Source organism: Microtus ochrogaster, unplaced genomic scaffold (assembly GCF_000317375.1).
Source record: "Microtus ochrogaster isolate Prairie Vole_2 unplaced genomic scaffold, MicOch1.0 UNK116, whole genome shotgun sequence".
In the NCBI taxonomy this organism is placed as follows: domain Eukaryota; kingdom Metazoa; phylum Chordata; class Mammalia; order Rodentia; family Cricetidae; genus Microtus; species Microtus ochrogaster.
Window position 1 is genome coordinate 849248 of NW_004949214.1, and position 8854 is coordinate 858101.

An 8854-nucleotide genomic window follows, 5' to 3' on the forward strand; every position below is an offset into this window, starting at 1 on the left:
AGACATGGATTATTAAATGAAAGTCTCAGTGCCAAATATTAGATTCCTCCCTATGAGTCAAGGGGGCCCGCAAAGTGCCCCCAAACAACACAGACAATTGTCATTCTTCTTGGTTGTCCACTATAACTAGACAACAAAACCTTACTGCTGAAGACACACGCTGGTTGTAGGGCATAAAGAAACCAAACTCCACTATCCAGGAAACTTCCTTCTTGGTGGCTAAATATAAATAATAACATGTATACTATGTAAGTTTTTATTACACAGAAAAGTTTTTCTCAAAAGTTGTTCTTGAAACACTGTCTCCTGCTACCAGGATAGACCTTGTCAACAAAGTTACTTTCTTTGTCCACCTATGTACAGACAATGTCCTCTTTTACAGGACAGCAGGTACCTGTGTACTACAGTCTGGCCGTGGGACTACCCCAACACAGCATTGCAGGTGAACATTTTTGGAAAATTTTGGAATTTATTAGTAGGAAACCAGCATGCTGGAAGCTCTTAAGTAACATCGTTTAATACAGCCTTCTGCAGGATAAAGTCCGTGTAGTTTTCTTCTTTTGCCTCCTTAGCTGTTCTGCTCAAGGATAACTATGAATGTGACCCAATCCCAAATCATAAGTTTACTTAAAACATTTTTTTGTTGATGTTTCTTTTGGAACTTCATTGAATGCCTCTCAAGTATGGACGCTGAAGTTGATAATGTAAGTGTCACAGTGTCGAGAGGATTTTGTTGGGTCATTGAAGTCTTTTGAAGAAATTTATAGCTATACTTTGGGAGACAGTGGAGCAAAGAAACAGGAAAACAGCTTTAAGCCTAATAAAAGTCAACACACACACACACACACACACACACACACACACACACACACAATCAGGGGTAAATCAGAGACATAGCTCCTGCAAGGTAGCTTACTGCCTCTCTGATTGAATGGAGAGCACTTGGGTTATGCGACCCTAGTACAACTTGTAGTGTCTTAAATCAGGTCGATCATGGGTGATTATACAGAGAGAGGGGAGTATAATGCATGTTGGTTAATGGCTATCCTTCTATAGTGGGGAAAGTATCAGGAATGGAGGATAAAGATTCCTCAGAATAAACAATTATATGGCTGAATTGACTAGATTTCTGCCAACTAAATTGTGGGTATATTATTCTAAAGACTCCTCTGAAATGATTCTGAGATTGTATTACATGACATTTGTTGATGTTTCTAGATCATCCAGTCACATGATTAGAAGACAGGGTCTTGGTTTTTTTTTTGTTATAAATGACTGACTGACTGTATAGTATAAATATCTATATGCCGTGTATACTTATAAATATAAGATGTATGCACATCATATGCTTACCTGAAAGATCTAGCAGATATCTGGAGCCACAAAAGACATTTCTGTCTCCCCTTTTTACTTATACTACTCTTCCATGGTCAAGATTTGTTTTGTTTTAGACAGGGTCCTTTAAAATATAATGCATTAAAACAGTGAGCTTCATTATGACATATTCATACACACATTATACTTTGATCACATTATCTTCTGCTAATGGCTTCCACTTCTCCAGATTCTATTCCTCTTTCCTAACAATACTCCCATTTTTATATACCCCCCAGATTCCATGTATAAGATAAGGCATACTTATCACTTATTTTTTAAATGTATTTGTTCTATTTAATTATTTAGAATTTATTCAAGGAGTTACTTTTAAAGAAAATAAAATTCCCAACCCCAGAAACATGCTTAATTTCACCCATCTGGACAGGCTTCTGGTAACTGCTTACTTCCCTGCCTAGTTTCTTTAACGAGTTTGCTTTCTCAGGTAGGTTGAAGAGGTGATTCCGTTTTTGCTTTCAGAAAAATGCAAAGACAAGGAAGGGAGGGCTATGGGGGAAGCTTTTCCAGTCTGTTGAACATCCTGTGAATATCAGTTGCCATAGAAACCTGACATCATTAGGGTGACCTTGAGGACTTTTAAATGGAAACCAGCTCCATCTATTACTGAGAGAAGGGGCCAGTCACTGAAAACTCTTTTGTTCGAATAACCTGGTCAAAGTTCTTCTCATTTCCTGATTCTCTTCCTACTTTCTCTCAGTGTGCTTTCTCAGGTAGCCCGAAGGTCTTCGAAGGCATTTTGCTCTCAGAAAAAGTCTTGGGCTCAAGGAAGGATGGGCGGGGGCGTCTCTATACAGTCGGCCGTGCATGGCGGTTGCTATAGAAACCTGACGTCATTAAGGCTACCAGGATGACTTTTTTTTTTAAACGTAACACTAGGTGATCTGGCAAGAAGAGCAGAAGTTCCCTGCCCCCAAGTATTTGGACTGAGCTGAGAGTGTGAGTGCCCTACGGTGCAGGCTGACATCCATGGGTATTGGAAGACAAAACTCTCAGACCCAAGCCTGAAGGTGCTGCTTCATCTCCTGAGGGAGAAAGACATGGAGGCTTCTGGATACACAAGCGTGTACTGTCCTGGTTCAGAATGACCAGAAGCCATTTTCTGGGAGAAGATGGGGTGTTTGTGGCAAATAAAATAGGCATCAGTGCCTGCACTCGCCCAACTCCTGGCTCTGTGAAAAGGGATGAGAATGGCTCATCAACAAATCTCTGGAATCTTCAGTGATAATGCCTGCTTAAACCATCACCAGTGATAATGCCCGCTTAAATCATCATCAGTGATACACCTGAATGACTCAGATGAATGTAAAAAGCCACATTTGGATGGACAGGCTTGCTAAGAATCTGATTTTAACACAGACTTTTCTAGATTTTAAGAGACTTTTCTCTGGGACTAGGATGTTGCCTCTTACTTATATATGCATTTTAACAAATTTTGATTATTACAATTTTTAACATAATTTCTTTATTGGTCCTTTAGGAATTTCACATCCTGAAATTCTGTTCATTTCCAGGCACCCCCATATCTGCCCTTCACCCCACAAGAGAATAAAAATTTAAAACCAAAGCAAAACAAACAAAAAACCAAAAACCAAGCAAGCAAAAAACCTCTTCTTTTCTCCATTTTTTCCTCCCTGTCCAACACACCTCTTCATTCATCTTAGTGGCATTGGGATCTTCGGTGATCACACACTATACCCTTTTGCCCAATCAGCTCTTGTTGCAAACGTTCATTGAAAAGAGTCATTGGTCTCATTCATGACCTCTGGTTTCTGGCACACCATCATCAGTGAACCCTCACCAAAACTCCTCTCGGATATCCTGTAGCTTCCCACGTAATAGAGATCCTGCTGGAATCATTGCACAGGACCAGTCCCTCCAGTCTCCTCCAGTGTTCAAGCAGGTCATAAATGGGGTGGATGTTAGGATGGGCCAGCCCAAAACCCTGAATGTGGGCCTGGGTGGTAGCCTAGCTTGTGAGCCCAGGCCACGAGGACTGCTCCCCTCAGGTTAGGGGCGGAGCCAGCTCACCTATGCTCATGCCATTAGGGCCATTTCTCCCATGCCCATGGTAAAAGGTAGGACCAGCTCTCCCGTGAAGGCAGGGGCCAGCTACTTGCTGTGTCCAGTGAAGGGCAGGGCCAGCTCAGCCTGGCCTTAGATTTCATAATGCATGGTTTTTATACCATCCTGTGGTAAAATGGGCCACAGACATCAACACAGACCCCAGTTGCAAAAGGACTATGGACCCAGACATGGCTCTTGGCAACAGCTGGAGCCCAGAAGACACCATGGCTCCAGGTGGAAGTACAGACAACTCAGATCATCACGGCTCTGAGAGACAAGACCTGCAGACACCAATAAGGTCACAAGTTAAGGTCCAGACCTTGGGCTCCTGTGTGGCATTTGGTGGCAACACAGGCCTCGGACTTCAAAACTGTCCCCAGCTGTGGTAGGACCATGGACCCAGAAATGGTCCTTGGCAGCAGCCAGTTGTGGATGTCACCATTGTCCCAGGTGGCAGCACAGGCAACTCAGGTGGGCATGACCTAGATGCAGGATGGCCCTCAGACACCAACATGGCCCCAGATGGTGGCCCAGATCTCAGGCATCCACATGGCCTTCTATTGTAACAGGAACTATGGAATTCAACTTAGACACTGCCAGCTGTAGGGCCACAGACCTAGACACGGCCCTTGGCAGCATCCTGAGTCCTGATGGAGTGCTAAGAAGACCACCCATCTCAGCCTGTTCCTCACCGCCTTCACGTCTCTTCACAGCTCATGAACCATTCTGCTGCTCTTTCTCTCCTGTTTCTTCATCACACATTTTGCTCATGATAATGGCCCCCTCGAAGCACTTGGCGGGCCTGTGGATGTCTTCCCGACAGGCCAGAATTTGACAATTCAGGCTGGCTTGTGGGTGGCTGACACTTACCTGAGCAGAATGTCATCAGGCATGCCAGGGGTATCTTCTCACAAACCAATGATTGCAACTTTAAAAAATGTGTATATTGTAAGCACTGCAACTTACACGGAAAGGGATCTGGCAGTCAGGAGTCAAGGAATACTGCAAAGTTATCATAAGCATAGCTGCCTATAGCTCTGCTCCAGGGAAAGGCTTTGTAACAGCTCGTTTGGGCAGGGAAGGGTTTCAGCAGTAAAGTTCTTCCAGTTCTGCCAAAGTCCCAGGGAGTAGAACAACTCTGCTCAGCGAGGAGAAGGTTTCCTTCGCAAGAGTGTTACAGTTCTGCTCTGTTCTTCTCTGCTCTGACTCAGCCTAAAGCTGTTGCTTCTCTACTTCGCTTCAGTGAAAGGCCTCCTCCAAACCTCATTCAAGGGATTTGTTGGGAGGGAAGAATCCAGGAGAGTGACTGCCTCTGCCAGGGTGGAAAAGGGCGGCTCCAAACTGAACAGGCACAGGGCTTCTGTAGGGCTACTTGGGGTGGAGTTTTTGTTTTTGTAAGAAGATTTTCAGGGTGGAAAAGGGCGGCTCCAAACTGAACAGGCACAGGGCTTCTATAGGGCTACTTGGGGTGGAGTTTTTGTTTTGTAAGATTTTCAGGGTGGAAATTGGTTGGATTTCAATTCCTCACCTTGGAAAAGCTCAGAGATTAACTGGATTTTGTGCTCTGGGATTGGTTGGTTTTGTCCCCAGTTGGCCTGGGGCAGAGGGTTTTTCTTTGGTTCTGGTTTCAGGGCCTTTTCTTTAACCCTTTGGCTCTGGTTTTAGAGCCAGTGAACCAGCTCTGGTCTCAGGGTGAGGGTGTGTTTCTTTTACTCTGGTTTCTTTGGCTGGCCTTTTAACCTAAATGTACATATACTGAGTGGGTGCCGGATGAAGGCCAGAAAGGAATGTTGGTGTAAGCACCACAGCTCGGATGAAAAGGGATCCTGATAGTCGGGAGCCAAGAAATACCACAGGCCCCATAAGCATAGCAGCTTACAGCCCTGCTTAAGGGGAAGGCTTCCCCAGTGTAATAGCTCTGCTCCAGCAGGGCAGGGTTTCCCATTTGAAGATGTTAAGTTCTTCTCAGGTCCCCAGGAGCATAACAACTGTTCTCTGCTAGGGGCAGCTTTCCCGGGGAAACTGTTACAGTTCGGTTCCACTCACTCTTCTCAACTCTGGCTCCAGTAAAAAAATTTTTCCTCACTGCTCCATTTCATTCTGGAAAAAGAAGATCTCACCCAAACCTCATTCAAGAGATTTGTTGGGAGGGAAGAATCTAGGAGAGAGCTGCCTCTGCCAGGGTGGGAAGGCAGCTCCCAACTGAATAGGTACAGGGCCTATACAATGCTTCTCACACAGGTGGGACTTGATGGGATTTCTAGCCCCTTGAGATTGGACAAACTCAAGCTGGCTAGATTTCATGCTCAGGGATTGGCTGGTTTTCTGCTCAGGGATTGGATCACTTTCCTGTTCAGGGATTGGTTGGTTTCATGTTCGATTTCATGCAGGAGGAGATTAGGCTTTGGTTTTAGGGTGTGTTTCTTTCACAGGCCCTTTTTAAACTTTTGGCTGTAGTTTTAGTGCCAGCGTGTGTTTCTCTCACTGATTCTGGTTCCAGTACCAAAGGGTGTGACTTGCCTTGGTTCTGGTTTCAGGGCTAAAGTGTCTTTCTTTCACTGGCTCTGTTTTCAAGGCCAGGGTGCGTTTCTTTCATTGGCTCTGGTTTCAGGGTCAGGGTGGATTTCTCTCACCGGCTCTGGTTTCGTGCTCACGGTATGTTTCTTCTGCTAGCCCTTTTACTATACATATGTAGCTATCTGCACGTACATATAGTGAGTGGGTGCCTGATGAAGGCCAAAAAGGGATGTTGCATGCCCTGGAAATAGATATACAGTCCATTGTGGGCCACAAAGTGGATGTTGAGAACTCAGCTCAGGTCTTCTGTGAGAGTAGCAAGTCCTCTTAACCACAGAGGCATCTCTGAAGTCCAAGTCCCAAATTTTAAACATAACTACTATTTTTCTACTTTGCTCCATAATGACAATAAACATCTTCTTATACTCAGGTAGGTCTAAGTTTCATTATTATTTACCAAATTCAGAAGGTTTCATTTCTATGTTACTCAGGTTCTCAGTCCTAACCACTGCCCTACCCTGTCTCCAGGCAATTACAGCAATCTGTCATTATAGACAAATTTATATGTGCTTGAATATATTAGAATAAATACATCTGGCTTCCTTTTTCATCTTGCATATGTTTAAATTTATCTGTTTTGTTGCACATGATAATTATTCTTTCTTTTTCTTTTTGTAAGTATTTTTTTAAAGATTTATTCATTGGGGGCTGGAGAGATGGCTCAGTGGTTAAGAGCACTGACTGCTGATCTGGAGGTCCTGAGTTCAATTCCCAGTAACCACATGATGGCTCACACCCATCTATGAGATCTGGTGCCCAGAACACTATATACATAATAAATAAATTTAAAAAAGATTTATTTACTATGTATACAATGTTCTGCCTGCAGGTGTCCCTGCAGGCCAGAGTTGGCACCAGATCTTATTACAGGTGGTTGTGAGCCACCCACCATGTGATTGTTGGAAATTGAACTCAGGACCTCTGGAAGAACAATCAGTGCTCTTAACCTCTCCAGTCCGATTATTCATTTTTAATACTGAATGGTGTAGCAATGTATAATCACACTATGAGTTTTAAAGATTTAATTTATTTTATGTTTAAAGATTTAATTTATTTTATTTCCTACATATAATTCTGAAGAGCACATGGATGCCTGGTGTCCATGGAGGCCAAAAGAGGGTATTGGATCCCTTGGCACTGGAGTTACAGTTGGGAGCTGCCATGTCGGTTTTGGGAATTGAATGTCTTTATCTGTTGGCTATTGTTTAGGTTGTTTTCAATTTCAGTCTCTTGTATCAAAAGGTCTGAATTTTCCCCAGTTTACAACTGGCCCTGAGTTTCGGTTTCCTAAAAGGACAATGAGGAAGATGGCACCTATGCAGAGATGAAGGTGACAACCCATACTAGGCCTGAGCCAGTCCCCACAGTACTTCAAGGAAGTGACCAAAAAGCACATTTCCTGTAATCTCCCTAAGACATACCCTGCTTTTCCCAAGTAAGCCCCCAAATGGCAAAACTATAAACACAGTCGATTAAAAATTACTAATGTAGCTACAACTTGCTTTACTAATTGTATTTGAGATGACCTAACTGTTCATAGAATTACTCAGCTGAGGTTAAAAGTGCCCTGTGTGGTCTTGTTGGGGTCTCCATTTTGTACAAATGGTGGACCGTGCATTTTGGAATAAATGTTTTTGCTTTATGTAATATTTGGGCCTTGGGTCTTCTTCAGCAATTTAAGACAATTAAAGTATACAAAGCTGCTGCGAACTTATAGAAATAAGTCTTTTCGAGAAACTATGCTTTCTCCAGCATAGCAGCTTGGGGATGTGACGGTCAGATGATAATTAACATATCAAGAAGCTGAGAAATATTTTTCCAAGTTAGTGTCCTGTTTTCCATGACCACCAGCAGTGGGTACGAGAGTATCATCCTCCACAACCTTGCCAGGTCTTCATATGACAAGTCTTTATTTCTGAGTATTTTATGGGGGTGTCGAGAGTCCCCTCAGAGTTACCTGTCTCTCTTCCCTAAGTGTTAAGCATGTTGATGCTGTATGTTTCTCTTAGTGGAGCATCTACTCACCCTTCTGGCCAAGTTTTATTTCCTGAAATGTCTATTTTCTTAGTGGCTCTTTTTGAGGCTTTGGATATTCTGGAAACAATAAGGCTGTCACCTGATACACAATTTCCAACATTCATTTTCCCAGGCAGGAAAAATATGTTTCTATCATATATTTGGAAAAGTGGACATTTTCTCACTTTATGGAAGTCTTAACAATCCAGTTATCTCTTCATTTAACGAAAGGGGGTTTGTTACCTCTAAGAATTTTCCTCCTAATCTATGATCCTGAACGTTAAAAAGCTTTCTGATAAGAGTCATGTAAAGGTTATATTTTAGATAAATTACCTTTCAGATTTATTTTTACTTTTTACTGTATATATGCTGTGTGTCTGTGTGTGGGGTATGTGTATGTGCTTGCAGATTCCATGAAGACAAGAAAAGCTATGATTTGTCCTGTTCAATGTCTAGGCACTACATAGAAGTGAGTGGGCAGATTTTTTCTAATTATCTCATATTTTTGATGTTATCTCCAGTGACAGGTATTTTAAATTACAGTTTTCATATAATTCACTGTAGCCTGCTGTAGGTAGTAGATTTTAACAGATGCTATTGATGAATATTTTAGGTTGAAATGTTAGGTTTCTTTCTCTATGATAAAAATGTCCTTGATGCTAACATTTATTTTCCTGTGTTTCAGTTCCAGTATTTTGACGTTTCAGAGAATTTAGTGAATTATGAGAAAAGAAACAAATGTCCAACACCCAGTTTGGGGAAAAATTTCTAAGACAGTCATAGGCCAAATGCCGCTCCAAAT

The 8854-nt window shown here is 42.5% G+C and overlaps 1 long non-coding RNA gene across 1 annotated transcript in view; it reads right to left on the reverse strand.

The window, feature by feature from the left end:
• Window positions 1-296: 296 nt before the first annotated feature.
• Window positions 297-8854, reverse strand: part of LOC113455784 — a 32215-nt gene continuing 23657 nt past the window's right edge. Inside the window, exons 2-3 of the long non-coding RNA XR_003376751.1 lie at window positions 1354-1459; window positions 297-772 (exon numbers count right to left, since the gene is read on the reverse strand). This is a non-coding gene — a long non-coding RNA (uncharacterized LOC113455784). The remainder of the gene's footprint in view (window positions 773-1353; window positions 1460-8854) is intronic.